Genomic DNA, 24,612 nt, shown 5'->3' with positions numbered 1-24,612 from the left:
CAATTCAAATCTGAAACCACATACACTGGCACAAAACAATGGTAAGAGTTCTCGACCAAATCCGAACCATGAATTACAGCAATAGACGATTCAGGTTTGAATTGTCCCGTCCAATTCAAATTAAGGACCGAAAAAAAATCCAAAGGAGAGAATTGGGTTTGGGGGTTTGGATTTTCCCATTGGACATGAGTGGAAATTTGGCCACCAAAGGAGTGGTGTGGTGCCCCTTGTTTGGAGGGGAAATGCGCTTACCCTTATCATTTCAATATTACCAAACGAAAGATATGAAAGAAAGACATTAAAAGCCACCACAAAGAGACAAGAGCAGCATGAAAATCTTGACTTTATGGCATGAAAATCTAATCAAATATCCTTTAATTTGTATTGTCTACTATAAAATCTATTTGGATTTTCAATCCCCATTCTGTCTTCACTCCACTATATATACATAAAAATAACGTACACACTGTGGATATATATGTTCCCTGTTCCCACCCAAAAGATTTGACTGCAAAAAAAATGACAAAACACATGTGACATACATGCTAGAATGCAACTAGGTTTTTTTAGGCCATGTTTGGATATGTTTTTCTTTGGGTTTCTGAACTTTTTCCCCCCCTTCTTATTGTGCGATTTGAAATAAAAAAATCTAAAAGAGTTGCAATGTTAACTTGGTGTGAAAACTAAGTACTTATTTTTTTGAATTAAAAATGACGTATTAATGTGAGGGAATGACCGGTCTCGTAAAGCGGAAAATCAGTACTAAAAAAAATAAGAACCTTAGTGGAACGTAATGGGGCCTAAGTATAATTTCAAAAGCTATAAAAAAAAAAAAAGAGCACATTTTTCTCTCATGGTTGAAGAACTTATACTACTCTTATCCCATCCAATACGAGTATCCACTTCATCTTTATACGGATTGAATCCGAAACTTCAATGTAATTAAGTAAAACTACACAACGGTAGGGTTGAGTGACACGGTCAAAGCTAATTTCTGATATTGGATTGTTGTAAAAATTTAGCACAACTTACTTATTGACTTTAAATAAGGGGTGGATTATGATGTTGTAGACAACTGATATTGGATTATGTGGGATGACATAAATAAGGGATGTTTGGGAGCCTCTTTTTTTTTTTTTTTTTTGGGCATTTTACTTACTGACTTTAATTTTAAATTATGGTAGTTGTCTGCAATAGTTTCTTTCTTGATCACGAGGAGAGGCACAATCATAGGTGTAATATTCCACTAATTGCCTGTCAATTTTGAGACCCTGAGATCTAGGGCATAGACAATTGATCAACCACTTTTTTGATGTGAAAAAACCCAAGTTGCTTTAAACAAGTGTGTGATGATATCACTTTGCAATACATTACTATGGATATATCATTGCTGCTTTAAACGTGAAATTTCATAAAATTAATGACCGTATCCTCCCCCACAAAAGCTTTGTAATTTTCCCCTTTCTCATGCTTAATCCTAAAAAGGCTTAATTATCACACCGAAATTACCCATTAGGGAGCATTTGTCATCTGTACTAGTTGACTCTCAAATTGTCACGTCCTAAATGTACCATGCAGGAAAGCTGATGTAGTCTATTTTACCAATAGTAATTCACTTTGTAGAAGAAGTCAAAAAAAAAAAAAAAAAAAAGGTTCACTTTTATGATTATTTAGAAGGATGTGGCGTGTCTTAGATCATAAATAGATGGTTAGCGTATTTGGTAGTCACGTTTACTATTTTAAAAGAATAAAAGTTTTTTAAGAGCTTGTCTCTTTTGAAAAAATTCTCTCTCTCTAGATCTTAATCAATTTATCCTTTTGATTTGGATGCATCACCTTCTTCTTGGCTAAATAAATTAGCTAAAATCCTCTCCAAAACAAAACAGAGAACAAATCTTGATTATAACTGTGTTGTCATTTGTTTTCTCTGTTTGGCATTGTTATTTTTATCATGATCAACTAGTAGAAGTGTAATGTCACCCCTTATTTATAACCTTCAACAATTTTGTAAGGAGCACAACCAAGTCTATAGGCCTATGTTGCGTTCTTCATAATATTTGCTTATAAGCATCTTTCGCATTTAACGTATCTGCAACGTGTCCATGCTCTAATTTTTAGGAAAATAATGACTCGACTTTGCTTGCTTGCTTGCGTGTTTTTTGTTGTTTCACGTCGGGTATGTATTCCGTATGCTCATTAAATCTATACTGATTAAGACACCTACTTGCAAATTTCGAGCTTAACTTATGCTTGTCTTAGCAGATGTATGTAACTAAGTATATTTCAGTTAACCATTCACAAGTTTCCAATACCGCTACTGATAGATATATCCTGTTGCCATGAAATTCCCCAAGGACGGCATTGCCACTATTGACAATGGTGGGCCTTAAGATATGGAAGCATGCCTTGGGGACCAAATCATTTCTGGAGCAGGCTGTTTGCCCCTCTTGCATCATGCAAGAGAGAGAGAGAGAGAGAGAGAGAGAGAGAAAGAGAGAGTAACTTCGTTTTGATAGAATTTATGGGGCTGGAGATCAAACAAACCAAAGTCAACCATTTATAGCACTAGTTACAACCTGGATCTAGTTTCAACCCCCCAACGGATTGGCCGATCGATTTTGGCTCGAGACTTGGGAGTTTGCTCACTCCTAAGGTTTTAGGTTCAATTCTATTTGCCAGTAACTCTTGAGCTTACCTTATCCTACGTACACGTAAGCGTGTGAGAGGGTTGTAAAGATTAGTTCGAGGTGCTCGCAAATTGACTCGAGACACCGGCGTTAGCATAAAAAAATACACCTGGATTTAGTGTCTGTCGCTTGAAAACAAACTCATTATATAGTGTATCTACCATGATTGCGTATAGCAGCCATTTTTTTAAAGTCGTTATATTTAGTGGATGAGGCCAATGTATTTGGGATAAGGCATACATAGTGGATGAAGATGATGACTATATAGGAGAGTATCAATCTTGACAAGACCAAAGATCGATTTTGCGCAACTTGTTTTTCGATTTTTGTGGTTCTTAATTTGTTTTTTCAGTTCCTCGATTATAGTTGTTTCTTGATATGCGCCTCTCTATTACTACGACTTAGAAGCATCTCCAGGCCTTGATTAAGCTTGCTCGTGCCGCCTTTATACTCGATCAGAGTTTAGCAAAGTCGTGTGATTTTTCCTGTGATCGATTCTTTTTGTTTAGTTTCTTCTCTTTTCCTTGTTCTTGGTTTTAATTAGCAAAAAAAGAATCAATTTTTTACAATATCCTAAAGCTCACTCCAATCCTTACTCAACCTATACTAGATTGAGTTTTACTCAAATCAAAGAAGATTAAATTAAGTGTTGAAGGCCATCCCTCGCAAATATATACCCATTACATAGGTGAAAGTTCGATTTCAAATACTCAAACTTCATCGTAAATTTGAGTTTGTCTGTTGAAGTTCCATAACAAATAAAGTTTTTACAAAGTCGAGTAAAAGTTTGAGCAAAGGGCGGAGATGCTCTAAGTACTCTGTGTAGTCGTTTACAATTTTGTCGTTTATCCACGAGCTATCACATATATAGACCTATCAAATCAGATATATATATTCACAACAGTATTTGTTTCTTTGCTGAAGTATATATAGTTATCCATTACACAAAGTTTCATGTGCAAATGCTGATTCAATACACACAAAATGAAGGGCTCCCCTCGAGAACTGTTTTTTTAAAATTGCTTGCTTCAATGTTTTTCTCAGAACATAAATGAAAGTTTTCAGCATTGAATATAAGGTGGCTCGAGACACTCTGCATTACCACAATATATATATATATATATATATATATATATATATATATATATATATATATATATATATATATTTACGGGGGCAAATCAAAGGGTAGAATAAAACCAATGACGTAGACTTATCTTAGTTTCGTTTCAGCCCAAGAGTATTTTTACAATCTACTAGCATATGAGATGGCTGCCTTCAATTTGTACTGTAATTAAAATTCTTTTAATTGATTGATTTGGTTTTTTCAAAAATCGAAATATTCCGAAACTATCATGTCGGTCCTTGGCCCAACAAAATTTGGGACTTGATCCCTTTTAACTTCATGATTATTGGTGCACCTATTACAGAACAAACCTGCCACCAAGGTTAGCTGAGCATAAACTGGCCCATACACCTGAACTATCTGGAAGGGGAAAAAAAAAATTATATGGTACAAATTTAATAGTGGGAACTTTGAAAATATGAGGAGGACACCCCAATTGCAGTTCTCATGGGATGCAGTGGGGCAGCTGAAAAAGACATCAAAACACCATGAGTGATCAAGGACGAAAAAAACCCACGTTTTTTCCCCAATTCAATAATTGAAGTTAACCCCAGAATTAATGGTCCAACTGTTTACATCTGTTTGGCCTACTAATAGTAATATGCTATCATGGGCCACAAGGCCCACAACTGGTCATCATAAATCCGGCCTTAAGTACCTAGTACTTTTTTTTTTTTTGCAGGAGGGGCAAGAGGGTAATTGCTGACTAGGGAGGGCCAAAATGGACCATTCAAATCCAAACTCCCGATGTGGAAGTCAGCCCCATAAACACAGGCCCATGAGCCTCACACATCCTTCGGACGGGCCCAATGTGAAGGGTCTGGCCCAGTTCCACTGGAAGTGGGCCAAGATTAGTATTTGGATCACAAGTTTATATAGAGATTTACCGAGAAAACAAAGAATATATATAAATATAAACAATAGTAACAAACATAATTTGGCTCTCAGAAAGTTTGTTGACACAGACAGTGTGTGCACAGATTGCAATGTGGGACTCACATTTTTTGCAAAAGCCCTTAAAAAAATGTTTTAAATTTAACGAACGGCTCAGATTGTTTGTGTAGGACCCATAGTAAGCCCCGCATCAAGATTTGTGTACGATCTGTCCACACATTATTTGTGTCATTATATAGCAAGGCTGTTTGGCTCTTTCGCTTCGCTATTTCTCGTTATGTTGTTTCACTTATTAAATCACTCCACGTTCATGATCTAAACACGATACAAAAAAGAGGTCCAAGGCCCAAGCCCCAGTCCAACTTAGGTATGGACTGTTATGGTATTAATTTTGGGTAATAAAAATTAATATTGTAGAATGAAGCATAATAGACCGTAAACGCGTTTACAGGCTTTTTAGCATATTCTTTCACTTAAGAAGTAGCAATGGAGCATTTGATAACAGCATCTGGTTGTGATTTTGCTTCTAAAGCGAAATACATGTAGCTTAACACATGCCGAGTGGGGTGGACTGTTTGAGAGTTGAACCCGAACGAAACGAGAAGGGTCGCGCGTTACGACTCACGAGCAGAGGCTACCCTTTTTAGTACTGAGGTGTTAAAACTCGTGAAGTAGTATTTTTCAAGTGAAATATTATTAGTAAAGAAAAGGCTACTTCGCTCCTCATTTTACATGATACAGTGTACAAACAGCCCAGCCCAGCCCAAGCATATGTGCCTCCATGCTATGCCCAATCTTATGGGGGATAATGCATGAGGCCCACCCTACATGGATAGGCCTGCCCTAGAACACGTCCATCAATACCAAAGAAGAAAATACTGAAGCACATCGGCAACAGTTTTAGAGCAGGACAATGACCTAAAACCAATGTGTAAAGGATCAATAGCCCAGCTCCAATTTTTTTTTTTTTTTGAATGGCAAAAGAATAATTTTATTGATTTTTAAAATTATTACAAAGATTATAAGGATCATGGGGAAAAGACATCACAACAAGAGGAATCCATTCCAATTATGTTGGCATCCAAACTTAAAATTGTCTCAAGATTAATAACCCTGATCGAATTTGAATAGGGTCGATATTCACCCCATTTAGCCCAATAATAATGAAATAGTAGTATAGAATGCTAGTGTTTTGCCAAGGGGATAAATAACTTTCAATTTATTTTTTCTCTGGAAGAACATTAGTATAGACGTTTTCTTCTTTGGAAGGCCTACGAGATGAATGATTTAGAACACCGTGAAGGGCAAGGATTGTTGGGATTTGTCCCACATTAGTTTATTATCTTCTCCAAAACTAGTATATGGGTCTGGGCGGCCTCTCCACTCTTTGCCAATTGGTTTGGAGTTGGATGTTTTAACATGGTATCAAAGCTAGAGTTTCGGAGAATTTATTTCCCTTGTTTGTACCATAAGTGCACCGTTATTTGTTGTGATCCAAGTGTTATATGGATCATTTGTTTACCTCTCCACGTGCGAGTCGGGGGTCGCAGGATGGTGTAAGAAACAATGGTAGAAGTTTGGAAGAGTCCTGTAAATAGAGATTGAAGAGGAGCTCAACTTGGTTCAAAGTCCCTACGTCTCAAATTATGTCTCCGCAGCGGACTTGATTTTACCAAACATGAGGAGAACTCGAACTACCAATCATTTACACGTTCGAGAGGCCGTCTCTTATTTTGTGGCGAAGCGATTGGTAAAGTACAAGATGAAAGAGGTAAAAATAAAAAAAACATTGGCCGAATGCTACTGCATATATTATACATGTGGAAATGATCAATTAGTTGTATTTGCCAAAGAAACTATGAGTTCCATCGTAATGCAGGAAGGGGATCGATCTGGACATTTCTAATTTGATATGCAGTTAATCGCACTCAAGTTCAAGTTAGACGATTTTACGTATTCATATTCCAATGCATATCGAAAGGATCTCGGAGACCCAGCAAAGCACGAAAGACGGAATATTTCAGATAAAGGGAGCAGAAGGACAATGAAGTACTTCAGCAGACATTGTTTTAGTGGCAGCCACAAAAAACCCAGGAATTCATAACCGATCGAGTGGTGTCTTGTCCCTGGGCGTCATGCGGTAACCGATTGATCTTTCCCCACTGGTATATATGAACTATGAGGAGCTTTGATCGATGCAGGATCAAACATTATCATCTCCATATATTCATTCTCCAAAACTTTTGCCTTGTGTCAGCAATTAATTCTTGTCTAGCACGCACATCTACTCCGGAGAATGATTTTTAGGGGTGTACCTTTAACTGACGCAACGAACCGGGCCGAAAAAACCGATAAAAAATACGGTTCTTTTCGTTTTGGTAACCTTTTCGGTACGGTACGGTACGGTTTCCTGATCGAATGGTTTTTTAGGTTCGGTTTCGGTTTTTGGGTGGTTGAAACCGTATTCCACGGAACCATACTGAATTGTATATCCTGTGCTTTAGTTCCAACAAATGCCAACCGAACCATTGATGATTTCTAGTTTTCCACATTAACCTATTTTCATGAGTGCGGTTCTTGTTTTATCTTTTATAATTAGTGCATAAAAAAAAAAAAAATCTCTTAAACAAAGAGCGTAGTCGCCAAAGAAAAGTGGGCTTTATGCGATTCATCAAAATACAATAACTGAGGACCTAGTAGTTCAGGATCATACGGAACAAAATGCGTACGCATGATTTTATATATTCGGCCAACTAAAATCCCTAACAGACCTTTTTTCGCTTCAATTGGTAACAGTAAAAGTGGGCATCTATAAATCAACATATTGGCCAAATCGACTGTGACCACGAGGGAAATCAAAATGGGACCAAAAAGTGGTTAAAGTGGTAAACCGATGGTGCCGTTCACGTGGTGTTGAGGTCCATTTTTTCGGTGTGAAAGGGACACAGGGAATACCAACTGGGTCATGGACCCAAATCCAATGGTCATCGCTAGCAAGTACTGCAAGAACACAATCTATCTCTTTTTCACTTTAGAGACAAGTGAAATCCCACATGAAAAAACACTCACCACATACTCCTACTTGGTTTCGCTTTTCGCGTACAAGCGAATGGCCGGACAAAATCGTGTGTATCTCACTCACGTGCATCGATTCTGTGGAATTCACATGTACATGGCGCGATGCCGAATTTGCGTCCGTAACATTGTTAATACCTTACTGAAAAATAAACTACATCAAGTTAGTTGATTCTTTTAATTAACGCGAACTTATCTTCCGAGAGTTAACCGCCCATAATTGTATTTTGCACAAGTTAGTGTACAAAATAATTGGCTGTGGCGATTTATTAAGGTACACTTCATTACAGAGATAGTGGTAATTAATAGGCCTAATGGCTTATTTCCTCTAATTTCTGTCTTGTTTTCTAATGGTTACTTAGGAATTTTCAAATCAAGGTGGAAGTACATACGGCTCCTATCCGATCCCAATTTTTATTCTGATTAAAAGTATTAATTGGCTTTCAGTCATTTAGGAATCGACTACACGAATCCGTGTTTTGTATTGGGTCAGAATTTAGTCCAAGTCCTACATGATCATGCAATACCAAGAATTGGGTAGGGAGTACTGCAAATTATTTTAGGCAAGTCGATCGAGTACGTAGTGAATTCTTTAGGGTTTGGCTTAAAAGCTTTACAGACTTTCACAAATACGTTGGATTCAACGTGTTTATAATTCGAGCTGGTCTTAAATGAGTTAAACGATCGCTGATCATCATGAGCTGATATGTAAACTTTATTGCGTCAGGATATAGAATTAATTGTTCAAGTCTGACTTGAAAACTCGACGACTAGTTCGAAAAAGGTATTAGAGCATGTCTTGTTATATTCGAAATTCGTTTTCAAATACACCTTATCTAATTGAGTTCGAATAGCTTAGTTCGTTTATAATAGGAATCAGGAACGTGAGAGAGCACTCGTTGATTGACACAATGGTAGTCTCCTCTCCTAGTAATCAAGGGCTTCAGGAAGCTTTTGTTCTGAGGCTTTGACTCTCACCTACGTGCTTGTGCAGTACCCCATTTGAAAGAACTCCGGCCTGCTCCCCTGAGACTTGCTATATATCCTTTACTACGCCTAGTTGCCAATACTCGATCCCTCGAAAGAGAATAGCTGTCCGGCAATAGAAAGAAGATCCGATACAGGAAGTCTCACTCACGGCTGGGTTGGTTCCGATTTGCTTGATTTCTATAATAAGCCTTTTTATACAGGACTTTATTACGTCTTTATTTGAGTGCCTTTAATGGATAGTGAAATTAATCATTTGGAGAATTAGTAGGCCCAATGAGTCCATATCGAGTGGAGTATAAAAAAATTCATTTAATTGGATATCTGCTAATCGAGGGATCGAATAATGATTTACTACGAAGCATCTCGAAAGAGAGAGGGAGAGTCTGTGTAACCACGATGACCATTTGTTCCCCAGCTCATGCAATCACATATGTTTCCCCTTTTAGCTAATTCCAGGATACGATATTCCTGGAATAGTATTAGTACGCGTAACTTCTGCGCTACAGGAATCATAACGGAATCACACTGGTCATTGTAGGTTTTGTAGCCAGAATCCATTAGGGACAAAAGGGTAACCCTATTTTTTTTCCTTGGATAGCAAAGACCACGTTAAAAGATAAGAATTTGATTGAATTGACAAGTCACTATATATACATATTCATCTATACGAATATACTTGGGGCGATTTCGGAGACACATCTTTTGCGTGAAATCCATTTTGAAATTCTACGCAAACGATATTAGTCGTTCATTTAGCTTTTATCCTGTCAAATTTAGGGACAAATATTAAATGAATCTATCCGAATGAGTTGATTTTTTTTTATCCTTGCCGACATCCGAATGAGTTGATTTTTTATGAGAACTCTTAAAAATGTGTTTTAAACAAATTGAATGGCACCAGAACCGACCGGCCCCAATATTCTATGTCTATATACTTCATCCAACCTATCTCACGAAGTTAGAAGATAAATTCCCGACAGGATTGTGCGTGATGAAACCCAAAAGTTACCATAAAAGGTGGAACCCAAAAGAAAAGGATACTACGTGTAAACAACACATTGACGTACCAAAAAAAAATAGGACAGTTGTATATCACCCGATTATTCTTCTATATATATATGTGATTGAGGTTTCGTTTTGTTCGGCAATTTATTTGCTTATGGGCCTGTTTGGATGGGGGCTACCGAAGGGGTATTAATAATACTCCTCTTAAGATCGTGGGCCCATGGTTAAGTCATGGTTTGAGAACACATTTTGCCGGGTATTAGCTAAGCCTTAAATTCTCTTATACCCTCTAATACCCCCGGCGGGGGATTATTTATAGAGAGGTTCTGAGGTGTTATTACATTATACCCCCGGATAATACCCCATCTCTCTTTCATTTCAACTATAAAATAATTTTATCCCCTCATTTTATCCTTCATCCAAACCAAGTACTATTTAATCCTCTGGATGCTCTTCTGTCCAGATTTAATTGGATTTGGGCAAAATGTATATGATGGCAAACCAAACAAGCCCTAACTGTGTTGTTCGGATTCGCGAGGACGTGATGAAATCTGAAAGTAATTTCGATTATCAAACAATTTTGACTGTCAATCAGATTTTGTTTGAATTAAAGGTGATGTATCGTGAGAGAATGACCAAACTCGTAAAGCGATAAATAAGTACTTAAAAAATATGTACATTTTAACGGAAACGAGATTTTAAATTTGTGTGAATCCGGATGCTATTCTGTCTAGATTTAATTAGATTTAGGCAAAAGTATATGATGACAAACCAAACAGGCCCAAACTGCATGTGTTGTCCGGATTCGTGAGGACGTGCGTGATGAAATCTGAAAGTAATTTTGAATATTTGATTATCAATCAGATTGTTTGAATTAAAAGTGATGTATTATGAAAGAGAATGACTTTAACTCGTAAAACGGAAAATAAAAACTTAAAAAACAGAAACCTTAGCAGAACGGTATTTTAAATTATTTTTTTCATTTTCATAACTATTTCTCAATATTCCACCAAATATCACGATTTCTATCCAAATTCCAAAACCCTAGGAATATACTGAGATTCTGCAAGGCTGGCCAGCAATAGAGAGATCTAGGAGGTTTCACCACCAATATAGTTCTAAAAAAGGCAACCCTTAGCCACCGCTGGTCTCACAATCATGGGGCGGGGCAAAAAGGTTTGGACCACAATTAAAGGACCAAAGCTCCTAGCTCAAGCCATCACGACGTGTCCGCGTTCCCGGCACGCCACGTGGCTCATTCTCATTCGCAATTTATATGCTCATCTCGTTTCAAGAGACAAAAGGAATTAGGGATTCCTTTTGCACGCATATAGGAAACGGATTGTCTTCTGAAAAGGCAAATTCTAAAGAGTCGGTGTCCTGGGGCATAAGTTTGAGTACATTAATTGTATTTTTGTTATACCTATCGCAATATTTATTAATAACCAAGTTGAGAATACAAACGTTAAATCAAAAGAAGTCCAAAAATATTTTGAATGACGAATATGACCATAACTCTTTATCTTCCTCTATCTTTAAAATAAAAATTAAAAAAAAAAGCAAAAAGAAAGGAAAATGAGAGAACAAGCCTGTCACATTTATGTTTTTTGATACTTCTACGTGGAGGTTCAAGTTCAACCAAGCAGTACTGCCTGCACCTGCTATCAAAAGAATCCACCTTTGCCAGCAAGCAAATTAACTTAAGGTATGAATTTTTACCAAGTGTTGGGCACAATTTTACTACGCGTCCGAACAAGGAAAATATCATCAGTGGTTCACAAAAGAAGAAGAAAACCACTTTGAGCAATATAGAATTGAATCCTATATTTTGTGTGAAGTATTAAAACTCGTGAATCTTTCGTACGTATTAAAACATTTCACCTGCCTAATTTTTAAAAGGAAATAAGGATAATATTGTCATTACAAAACAGTATTATAAGCATTTATGCTGGTTTAGAAAATAGCTGTGAAAAGTGATACTGTGTGAGTATCCATAAACACAACTCCTAGATTTAGGTATATTAATTGCACCAAACTATTGCCCAAGGGGCACCTATTAGCGGGACCGTATTTTCCGATCACTTGTGATCGGTATTCGAGAAGGTGATTTTTTTTTGGTACGGTTAACCTTCTCTACTAGTTTTAACAAATGAAATATTTCGACCATCAAAGTGAATTCGGAGGGTCAAAATAGCCCAAAATTGGATAGGTCCAGTTGTTTTTTTTTTACAAAGGTTGAGAAGCATCACGTACCACCTTTCATGGCTTTTCCCTCGCTACACCTTTCTTTCTTTCCGTGCCATCAGATCATCCAATCGGTGTAATAATGGCGCGCAAGAGATCTTTTTGTCGATAAAGCTTCATAAAGAAAGGCGAATATCACCCTTTTTCTTTTCTTTATTTCCCACCTTTTCTCTCTCTCTCTCTCTCTCTCTCTCTCTCTCTCTCTCTCTCTCTCTCTGTGATTTTCTATGTTACAATTGTATCAAAGGAATATTTGTTGTTGAAGCTTTTGATGATGACGTCCTCAAATTCATTCGTTAATTAACAATTTCATGGATAATATAAGCATATTTCGTGCACGGTTTAATATTTAATTGTGAGTGGCTTTTATGGTGTGTACGTACGTCCAAAAGTTGCTGAGTGAGAATATAGCATGTTGGATTATTCTCATTTTCGGCAAAAAGAATTTAAAGAACTGTAGAGACTTGACCAATTGATAACTACTTTTCAGGGCTCTGAAGACTAGATTAGCGAAATAAACAGATTGAGTTAGGCTCAAACTTGAACTTGACTTTTGGATCGCTCAAACACACACTCTCTCTCTCTCTAGTTTTTCAGGGGCGTTGCCAAAAGTTTTTTGGGGGTTGAGGGGAGTAGGGATTTGGGGGATTTTCTGATAACACATTAGTAAGGCCTTGTTTCAGAAAAGGAAATAAGTATTTAATTTTTAAAAAAGTAATTTCAAGCTCAAAAATCATATGCTTACACAAATAATTTTTCTATCAATATTGATCTTATTTGATAGATCTCGTTGAGATATTTTATACGGTGTAAAAAAATTTTATTTATATTATTTTTAAATTTAAAATATAAAATAAATATTTATTTTTTAAAAATGTGTTCTGAAACAATTTTCTAGCTGTAGAAAGGCAGTGACGACGGAGAATAGGTTTGCATAAAGCTGTTTGGGGTCTAGCGAAATTCTCTCAGGGGCTCTCAGGGGTTTGCATTGGGCAGGGTGCTTTTCTTTGGGAATGAGCTAGTTATCATTGATCATGGGAAAACAGGTGGATCACCTCATGTAAAATATTTTTTTAAGAAATAAATTTTAAAATTTTATTTTCTGATGTTTAATTGACACATAAAAAATATTTTTTCCAAATAATTGCAGATTGTTGGTTTAGAAATATTTTAATCGAGTAAGCTCTCTCTCTCTCTCTCTCTCTCTCTCTCTCTCTCCTCCTCCTCCTCCTCCCTCATTTTGGATCTACTCCCTCTGTCCCGTTTTCTTTGCCCTTTTTGATATTTGTGTCAATTTTTAATCACTTATATCTTTCACTATGAATTTTCAAAAAAAAAAGTAATATGGATTTTATTTAATAGTTCTCAATTAAGTCTATAATACAAAGTTTTCAAAATTATGAAAAATATTATAGATTGAGAGATATAAACGTTTAAAAAACGGCACAAATAACGAAACTGTACAACCAAAATAGGAAGGAGGGAGTACTTGAGAGATTAAATTCTTTACACCGCCGGTGTAAACATTTGTTCCCTACCGACCGATTGGTACTCATAGCAGTACTCAATAGGACCTGACATGATTTGGGAGAAGCGGATTGAATACGTGGTTTTGGAAAATATAGGCCCATCGCGGGGTGAAACACAAAAATGGCTTACGGTCAAAATTAGAGGAAAACAAATTTACCCCATTGGTGCAAAATATTTTACCCAAACAAAGGAAAATGGATAAAATATTTTATCAAAAAATGTTTCACATCCAAACAAATGGAACACTAGTCTTTGCTTTTCTTGGGAATGATTTTGTTTTTGGCTTCTTGTCAACAATGTCGTGTTTTGTTTAGTTGCATGTTTTTTTTTTTTTTTTTTCAATAATAGAGTAGTAATTTTGAAGTAGGTTAAGTTTTTTCTAGGGGAGTCAAACTTTTTGAAACTCTCTGAATACGTTTCTTTTTCCTTATCATTTTTATTTCATCTTTAATTTGATCTTTCGTGATTAATGAAAATTTTCTTCGCCATACAAAAAGAAAAAAAAAAAAAGGCCTCCGTAAATCAATAATGCCAATATTTTGGAACTAGGTAAAAAGCAAGGACAGGAAATAGTGAAAGGTAGTTCTGCAAATTATAAGTAGAATAAAAGGGTGTAAAACAACCAAGAATTATGTCACTGCCACATATATGGAGTAGATGATTATCCTTGTGTTAAGTTTGGTGTAGAAATTATATAAGTTAATTTGTGTTAAGTACATAGTATTAGTTTTTTGGGGCGTTTCCGTTAATACTTTTGGGCAACAACTTATGCCATTTTATCATCTTGTTCATGACCTTCATGCTAATCAACCAGTTTTGGCATTTTAGCATATTGTTCATAATACTAATCAACAATTTATTCACATTATTTCACTCACAATCAACAACTTATTTAAGCATCTTATTTACACTAATTAATCGATAACTTCTTAATTAGTGAAAACAACTAACCACTTGTTAAAAACAACATCTTCTCCTTAACTTATTCGCCACAGGAAACATTCAAATCATGCTCTTTTATCTTTCTAAATTCTCCATGCAACCAAGTCATTCTGTGGAACCCATGCAAATTAAACATGATGGGCCCTGATATATAGTGTTTTGTCTCCAAGCCAAGTGCTATTGGAAAAGTCGGTCAAAGCTAGTCCACAATTAATGGAGCATTTTTGAGATTTTACAAAAGTGTTACACACACAATGATTGTGTAAAATACAATACATAATCAATCTCTAACCGTCCGTTGCTATAATAAATGGTTAGGATTCGCTCAAACTTTTCCCCATAAAAGTTAAACTTTTCCTTGGAAGAGTTTTTTTAAAATTTAGACCGCCCAAATACGCACACAACCAACACAACGGTTGTGCAAGTAGCATTTTTGAGTATTTTATTAGTACTATATACACATAGATTAATATTGCTTACCCGTGAAGCAATGCTTATTGGAGTAATAAAGGTTACATATGTGACATAAAAAGCATAATCAGATATATATAAACATGTGTCAATAGCCAATTACAATTGCTGATCAAGAAAACCTATTCCATTTTTTTTTTTTGGTTGCAATTCCACTATATATAGCACGGATTTGCTACTAGGTAATTTATTCAATATATCAACATTGATTTTCCGGTGTTATTTGTCTTGTTAATTACTCTTTCGTCCCAAATTGTTAGTTTCTTTTTAAAAACTTTGCCATTTTAAGATTTAAAAAAATGAAGCACTTTCTTGCATAATGTTCCAGAAAAAAAATTTCCACTAATTTAAACTACTATATAAGGGAAATCTTCAAAGTTCAAACTGATGTGAAAATTGAAAAAATTACTATGAAAAGGAAGTTCTTAATTTTTTTTGATAAAACTAGTGTAATTTTCGAAAAATAATGGACCAACAATTTGAGTTACATCTCTCTCACTAAAACCTTTTTTTAATCAATTTATGAAGTATATTTATTTCAAGAGAAATGAACGTCCAAACTTTAAGCGTCCATTCCTCTTTTGACAAATATAATTCGATCAAGTCTTTCATCGATGTCAAATTAACATCATTTTTCAGCTAATTAATGGTACAGCCCATATCGGGACCTAAGAAATTAACCGATCGATCTAATCGATAAATAAGACTACCACAATCGATTTTATTTTACGCCACATGTAAGGAATCACAAAGTAGCTAGCGATCTTCTTCTGAGAATCTGAGATGAGATCATCATCTCAATCATCCAACCCAAGTTGAGGAATCGGACGAGACCTAACATATGGGTTGTCCTCATACTCAAAAAAGGAACAAATTTATTAAAAGAAACACTTTCAGGCTTTATATATATATAAATAATATTAATCGGCCATGAATGCTGCTGCATGCGATTACAGAGATTCCCAACTGCACATTTTTATATTACTTGTTTATCGGCAACTGTGGTGCATTATTGAACTGGGGGAGCTGTAGAGGAGAAGGAACCCTAAAAAATGCCAAAGAAAACAGCTTGTATGGATAGAAACAGTCCAAGCTATGTCACAGTCCCAAAGTACGTGCACGTATAGGGAATATCATTTGCGAGCTTACGGTTGAATTTCCCCTTCTTCTTTTTTTGGTTTAAAAAATTAGGGCAAGGGTATAATGGGAATTCAAATATTTGAAATAGATAGATCCTTTGTGTTGTAGTATAAGCGAATATATATGATTAATTTGTCGTGAGTTTATCGATGTCCGATTAATGTTTGAAATAGATTCTCTGTGGGTATTTTCCGTTGGTGGTTTGGTTTCTATGTGTGTGTGTGAGAGTTCAATGTTGTCAGACGTGTTGGGTTTGGTCCGTTTCATTGCTTTAATGTTGAAGGATTAATGGTGCTTCTATTTAGGAAAAGTCTTTCTGCCTTTGTAACCGTCCATGCTTGTGTTAAAGGATAGATATGCACTTTGTATATTTTTTCCCTATGATTATCAAGGGTAATGTTATCCTTTTTGGGGGAAAAAAAAAAAAACAGAGGTGCTGTACAAGTATACAACAGATAACGAAGGGTACTGTTCAAATGGGCCCGAGGATGCGGATATGGCTCTCTAGTCTATTCAGCAATCCACCGGTTATGTTCAATTTCTTACCATTCGTGGGTTCATTTCAGACTCATAGCAATGATCCAAATTGTTCATTTCAAAGATTGTGGGAAAAAGTTATGCCAAAAATCAGTTTAATTGCATATCGATAACTACATGAACAAATTACCAAGTGCAACAAAAAAAATGGACGATGGAAGGTCTATTTTTTCTCACACCATTCTTCTTTTTTTTTTCCCTCACAAATGTGTGATTTCTCGTAGCTGTAAATGATTAATTAATGTTCAATTGAACTAATTTTTGGCTTGAAGTTTTTTCTATATCAGATCTATTAATTATAAATAAGATTAATGTGTCAAACTCTGTAAATTGTTACTGTTTTTATTGATAACTGAATATCCAGGTCAGCTTATGCACACATCGACTAATTCCGGGGCCCTGAAATTACCGACCGGACAAACCCTATGGTGGCCTCAAGGTTTGACATGTTTGACCTCCATGGGTTTCAAACGTGCGATCTCATGAATAACAACTGCTAATTTGTTTTCTCATATCCAATTGGCCAAAGTGACACCAAACTCCTTGGGGAGGAAAATTTTTCAGTGCCGGGTAGGTATCACGTGTTGCCCGCTTAGCGCATCCGAGCCGTCCATTGTATTTTTGAACGGCTCGGATTTGGAGAGAAAAAAAGGAGAGAGAAAGTGATGGGGTGAGAGGAGAGAGAGAGTTTCAATCCGAACCATCCAAAAATATATTGGATGGCCCGGATGTACCAAAACGGGTACTACGTGGGATATACCCACCCAGCTCGCGAAAAATTTCTCAGAAAACTTTCCAACAGTCGCAACGTCTTTTGTGGTATGACTTGTTTTCCATTGTTGTGTGAGAATTGTGGAATGGGACAGGCTCTAGTGCACCTGCCGCACTACACCATATATACAGTGCGGCCGATTTAATCGTCCATTTTGGTACGGACAGTTTGGATTTAATTCGAGCTCCCCCAAATGCTAACCGTCCATTGTTCGGATAAAAATATGAGCTGTCTATTACCGAGATGAACGGCCGGATTGACCAATCGCACTACACGTGTAGTGCGGAGGTACATTACAGCACCCCGGGTCCGAGAATTGTTTTTCCATTGTTAGCAACCAATTAATGCGAAAGTACAAAAATAATGTTAGATCAATTTTCAAAGGTATTGCCACTCACCAGGCAATGGGTTCTGACTCACTTTAGTCAAAAACTATTGGACTGTTTTTAGATACAGGTCTGACATATGCAATTAGTAGCAAACAGCAATATTCCTCATAGTCAATAAAATAGGCTGCGGATCAAAATAAATAAATAAATAAAATAGGCTAGGATCAAAAATAAAAAAAATAAAAAAATAAAATAGGCTGAAATCTTTTGGTGTTTTTTTTCCCGGTACACTGGGAAATGAGTTAAACAAATGAAAACAAGTTTGCCCCAGTGGTCAGGACGGTTGTCTAGACTTTGAGAGTACTCCTCAAGATCTGAAGTTCGATTTTCTACCGAGTGAATACCCTGAAGTAAGTGGGGGCCGTGACTGGCGTGGCCGCCCTAGTTAATTCGCCCGTAGGTTTGGGTTGCACAGTCGGGTCCATTTATTGGCCTGGTTATAGAGTTGTTCCTCTGTTAAAAAAAATAAAATATTTAAAGAGTCAGTCCCTCAAAAATACCATCGTTGCTGCGTAGTGCATATGTGTTGCTAACTACAGTGTTCGGATCAACTTAAGCACACCTCAACTAATCATGGATGACTAAATATCCCACCGTAACAGCGTATAATAACAATAATGGTCATAATAAAAGAAGGAGTGAATGGAGTATAATTTATATGTAAGCAACATTGACTTTTGAAATGGTACGCCGGCCAATTTTCTATGTCATCATTTTAAATACTTCGTTAGTCAACTCCGAATCAATACATGCATGCGTCGTGTGCAAATTTCTTTTAAGAATAATAATAATAATCACAATCATTTCTTTTAAGAATAATGATAATCTCACGATAATAATAATCACAATCATTTCCAGTATTTTTTTAAGCACGGCTGAACATTCCTTTCTCTCACTTCATTTCTTTTGGGGATCTGGCTTCAAAATGAAGTTTGTGCATCTTAGGGGCTATTATGAGTTCGCTTGATGATCGAAATCGTTCATCTTTTATAGTAAAAAAATCAAGCTGATCTGATACCAATCAATGCATGTGATCAGAAAAAAATTTATCATCCAAGAAAGAATTGCTTAATTATGTTCCGATCAACTATTGATTTGTATCAGAGTCCACAATAGGGCCCAAAATGCGTAAGCGAATAATTTGTTATTTATTAATTGAGAGTTATAATTAAACCAATTCACCCAATGAGAACCAGTTGACCTAGGTATGCTACACAGTACTATTTTTAATTAGTATCATCATAGACTTTGAAAAAACTTTCAAATTTTTTAAATTCAGTCATCTTTAAAAGACCACCACCCCTTTTAACAGAAATTCTCAAATGGATCATAACTGTACAGCCCATTATGTCATTTATTTAATATTATATACTACAGTATGATGCTTAATTAAAACTACTCCGTAGGCAAGCATCATGTTCTACTAGGTTTGTTGATTAATTAGGAGTACTACTTTAATTTTACTTACTTTTTCTTTTCTTTTTTTGCATCAATTGCTCATCTAGGAAAAAGTGTAAATTAAATAAGGATTATGACCAACTTCTTGAGTTTTATTGGAGGAGAAAAAACTGATGGCGTGGGATTACTGAAATTGTCCGAACACTCATTCTCGTACGGTAAGCAAAATATACGGAGTGATATTATGAAGTCAATCCAATATGGTATGAAAACAAGCAATTTTGAACCACATGCTTCACCATGAGCAATCTACTTTATCGGATTTCAGGCCAAATTTGAGACGGAGCTTCTCATATCCATATCTTTGAGATTGCGAAAGAGAAGGTTTACTAAAATTTTCTATTTGTTCTCAAGCCTTTAAATAAGGAGTTGTAGTAGTATTTTATTTGGACTTATCCGCAATTAGCGTTTTTTTAGCTGTATAAGGGCCTTTGTGCAAGGAAAGTTCCATTTTGTTGGTAGTTTGTTCTTCCTATTTTCCTTGCACAAAGGCCCTTATAGGGTGGTGTAACTGGTGTTAATGTCAAAACTATTTTTGTTATTGTCAAAATAGTTTTGGCATGCATTATTGAAAGAAGCTTTCCGGTTTGTGCTCGTGCTCAAGAGCTGAGCTCACACATAGCACGAGCTCATGCATGCACAAAAATGCGGATTATGTGACTCAGGCTCCGTTTGTTTCGATTTAAAATGTTTTTCATGTAAAATATTTTTTTAGAAAACAAACTTCAAACTTTTATTTTCCGGTGTGGGGTTGACACTTGAAAAATATTTTCAGAAATCGACAAAATAGTGTAGAGAGAGCGGGGGGGGGGGGGGGCTTAAATGGTGGAGAGATCTGAAAATATTGGAATTGAACGTGGGTCAGAACTGACGATCGAGGAAATTGAGCAGTGAGAATTGCTGTAGAAGGCAGCAGGTTCATTTCGAAAAATAACTTACAGAAGATTTAAGAATAAATCATTTTCATTTACGCAACCAAATACCAATAAATAAATAAAATATTTTATGTCTAAACAAACGGAGCCTGAATTTCAGAATTTGTGGTCTGGGAGAATTCGGTGGGCATTAGGCATGCACCTACTTTGCCTAATGGACGGCCAGCCATTAGCTGAATCAAGACCAAGAAAGAAAGGGAAAAAAAAAACAAAAAACAAAATGCTGAATAGGTTGTAGATAAGGTTTAGGGGGATTCAGTGGTATTTGCTTTATAGGCAGACAAGGTGCATCCATTTTTCCTTTCTCCATCCTCGTTCTGTGGCAAAGCAATTAAGTGCTTTTTTTAAAATAATTTTGGTTGGTTCTCGGAAAAATATTTGAGCAAAACGACTACAAAATGTGAGAAAATTTTGGGTGCAAATAGAGTATAGTCCACGTGGTGCACCCGAGCGCGCATCCGGACCATCCAGGATTTAGAGGCCGAGAAAGATGAGAGAGAGTACTCGGATGCGCACTGGGTACCGCCTTGGTACCCAATTTGCACCCAAAAACTTCTCACAAATTAAGCCTCCCATCAGCAACATAACGAGTCATTAATTGGACTAAAGGAAACATGAGTGTTCCACTAATCATACTAAATATTTTGGTCCCTATTGGCTAATGCTATGTTGCCTAAATCCTATTGGCGGGCGACACCGTTGCACCCAATCTTTCTGATAATCATACCAAGCGAAAACTTTTGCGCAAACTTTTTCGAACATTTTTTCTACGATTGTTACTCCCTCCGTCCCTTTTTAGTTTTTATGGTCCAATATCTCATTTTCCACTGTTGTTCAATAAGTGTTCATTTTAAAAAAGTTTGTCGGTAAAATTTAGTAAATCTTCCATTCAGCCCTTTTGAGGAGTAACTACGAAGAGTTAGATTTCAGATTGTTTGAAATATCGTCTCTATAAAAAAAATTAAATTTACAAAGTTGGACAACAACCACAAAATAAAACTCGTGACGGGTCAAGAAATTGCACTCTGAAGCTCAAATAGAGAACACAGACCACACCCACAAATTGATCAACATCACTAACTTTTGGGTAGAAGTGGATGACGTATCGGCAGCAACTTCACATATTATTCAGACCCACTCTAAATTAGGGCTTCTTCCCAAACAACAAATTGGGCAAAGGAGAGGACAACTTATGAAGGGCCCCATTTAATGGAAGTGACAGCCCCCTAGTGTTTCCACACACATTATATATTCCTTGTAATTTGTTTTTTTTTTTTTTCTTCGGTTCAGAGGTGTTCGGACCAATTTGCGTCCACCTTGATCAATCCCCTCGTTGGCTGGTCAAAGGCACGCCTCCAACCGGAACTATGGGATGGATTCACAAGAAATTTACTTTTCTAACGGCCTAACCTAAAAAATCGGACCTGATTAATTTTGCGGGGAACAAACCTATATCACCAACCGAACTAGCGGGGGGGCTCTTGATGATTGTTATTATTCCAATGCATATGTGGAAATAGATATATACACCATATTTATGTGGTGATTCTTTCTGGATGTTGGTTTTTTGCTGCCCAATCATGGTGGCTCTGAAAGTGATTCCTTTTGCTTCCTCTTTAAGCCATTTTCATCCAATCAACATCCCTAGCTCTTTTTCTCTGCTTTACCTAAATTGGGCAATAACTTTGGAGTAATGCTTGTGTGAGAGTGAGACTCTGCTCCTGATTTCCTCTTGTTATCGGTTGATGGTACCTTCTTTATTTGATCAACGAAAGGGAAATGGTTTTCGCACTTCTCGTTCGTACAAAAATACCTCATGTACTGTTCTTGTCAAGTCTCGGTGCCCTTCTTTACTGATTCTTGATGCCCTTTTTTCCACAAACGATCAAAGGGTAAGTTGGTCAATTAACCTAAATAATGACAAAAATACTAGAGTGAATTTGTCAAAAATTTAAAGTGTCAAAATCACGACCCATCGAGAAATTCTAGCGGTACAACTCTACCCAAGATCCTTTTATTCTGAATAGAAGGTTAGAAAGAGATGATCAAGATCAACGTGTGACAATTCTTTCTGGGCATTGATCACATGTTCCTACTACTTCCTGGAGAGTTGCAATACAGAGCAGAGCCTCTGTTTTTTATTACTAATTTCCAAAATTTTCGGCTTTTTAACTTGTAATCGGAGAAGTTGAAGAGTAGCAGTAAAGCAAAATAGAGAGTAACCCTGTTGTTGACATCTAAATAGGAAAACATAATTAGTTAAGGTGCGCGCAAACTGATCCGAACACTTGAGTATAAAAAACAAAGACATCTAAAGAGGAAAAAACTCCCAGTCGCACAATGAACAACAACATGTGAGATGGTTATAGTTTATTGGGCGACTGAGAGTTGTGCCAATGATGAAGAGTTTATAGAAAAACTTTCAAATAAATACCAATAAATCATATAAGAAAAAGTATGTTCAGTGACGAAAAAGTGGTGACGAAAAAATAAATTCGTCACTATTTTGACAACTTCCGCGACGAAATTATTTCGTCACCAATTATAACTATTTAGCGACGAAAAAAATATTTTCGTTTAGCGACGAAAAAGATATTTTCGTCGCCAAAAGAGTAAAAAATGAGACGAAATTATTTTTGTCACCAAAGATAACTATTCAGTGACGAAAAACATATTTCGTGGCTAAATGGACCAATTTGGCGATGAAAAATATTTTCATCTTCTTTTTTACGTTTTCAGCGACGAAAATTTCTTCGCCAAATGGATACCTTTGGTAATGACATTTATGAATTACGCTTTGTTACCAAATATACTTCGGGCATAACTCTTTGCTCAAGACTTCGATTGAGATAATTTAAATTGGGTTTGAACAATAACATAAAGAGCTACGACTTTCATGCTTATTAAAATTGCTAATTTTAATGTTTAATAGTTCAAAATATATTTTAATGTTAAATGTATGTGTTATATATTAGATATTTCAAACGTATGTTGAATAATTGGTTAAAGCTTGCGTGCAAAACTTAGGAGACTTGGGTTCAAAACCCAGCAGGAGTAAGAGAGTGGGATTTTTTTTCACATATGAGAATGTCTTTTGTGACGAAAAATTTCGTCATCGACGGGTCACCTTTGACAAGCCAAATGGAATAATTTGTGACGAAATTTTTTGTCATCAAAAAGCACAGGTGACGAAGAAAATTTCGTCACCAAGTCATTTTTCCGTAACGAAATTTTTCGTCACCAAAAGGTAGTATCACGCCCTCAATTTTTAACATAAATAATAATAGCTTTCGATAAATGGAATCCGCACAATAATACAAGTATTACCCCAAAAGACATTTCTTAAACTATCAAGAGTATGATCAAGTTTAAAAGTTTACAATAATGGCACTCTAGCCCCAAATTTTTAGAGATTAGTCAAAAGAGAGTCAATTTAGAGATTACATGATTTCTAAGTCAAAAGACTATATCAAAAATTACAACTACATCTTCCAAAAGAGTTTCACAGAGGTGTCAAAGTAATTCTTCCATATTAGCTTTTAAAATGAAGATGTCAGATATGCACTACAAGCACTCCATGCCAATGACCTTGAGAGGTACCTAAAAATGATAATAGGTTGAGCTACACTAATCCAATAGAAAATTCTTTACATAAGCTATATATATGAAAATACGATGAAGTATGTACCAAGAGTAGATGAATTTCAATAAGCGATCATGGGGAACAAAGGGTCACCGCAATGCACAAACAGACCACGACTATAGCGTTCTTGGCATCTTATAGATATTCCTAAATAAACTTGCCTCAATCTAAATAAATCTACAGTAGATACTCAACTATTTCATTACTCCTCGTACTAATACCTCAATTTTTCTCGACTTCCCATTGATGGTAATCAAACTCTGTTTCCATAAAACTTTTTTTTTCTTTGTTTGCAAATGATTTTGAGAAATACAAAATCCATACGAGTCAAGCTTCATTGATTCGAGCTTGAATTCCGAAGTCCGTTGATTTATACCCAAATACCCAAAATCATTGATTTGCTCAAGAACGCTCCTCTTTCCAAAACCCAAAAATCCTTTCTTTTCAAAATCTTTATAAAAATTAACCACATATCCATTTCTCAATATTTGCACATTAATCCACATATCATCAATCTCTATTTTCACATGTATCACGCGTGATTCAGTCATCTCACTGAATGTCCATGGTGATACCCGTTCAATTTCAGCTGGTCATCTCACCATTTTGGTCGTTTTACCGAAAGGTGATACCCGTAGTGTCCAGCCCGGTCATCTCACCATTGAGTGGTGATACCCATAGTGTCAAGCCTTGTCATAATCATATATCGATTGATAAATCACAATTCAAAGTATTTCAAACAATCAACCATATCATAACATCAACTATTAATTA

At 36.1% G+C, this 24,612-nt stretch overlaps 1 protein-coding gene across 1 annotated transcript in view; it reads left to right on the top strand.

The window, feature by feature from the left end:
- The first annotated feature begins 641 nt into the window (after nt 1–641).
- LOC131317307 (J domain-containing protein spf31) overlaps nt 642–24,612 on the top strand; it is a 44,061-nt gene continuing 20,090 nt past the window's right edge. The window contains exon 1 of the mRNA XM_058346873.1: nt 642–657. The gene's annotated coding sequence lies outside the window, so the exon portion shown is untranslated. The remainder of the gene's footprint in view (nt 658–24,612) is intronic.

Source organism: Rhododendron vialii, chromosome 1a (genome assembly GCF_030253575.1).
Source record: "Rhododendron vialii isolate Sample 1 chromosome 1a, ASM3025357v1".
Lineage (NCBI taxonomy): Eukaryota > Viridiplantae > Streptophyta > Magnoliopsida > Ericales > Ericaceae > Rhododendron > Rhododendron vialii.
The sequence above is the reverse complement of the archived record's forward strand: the minus strand, read 5'-3'. Positions and strand labels throughout refer to the sequence as shown.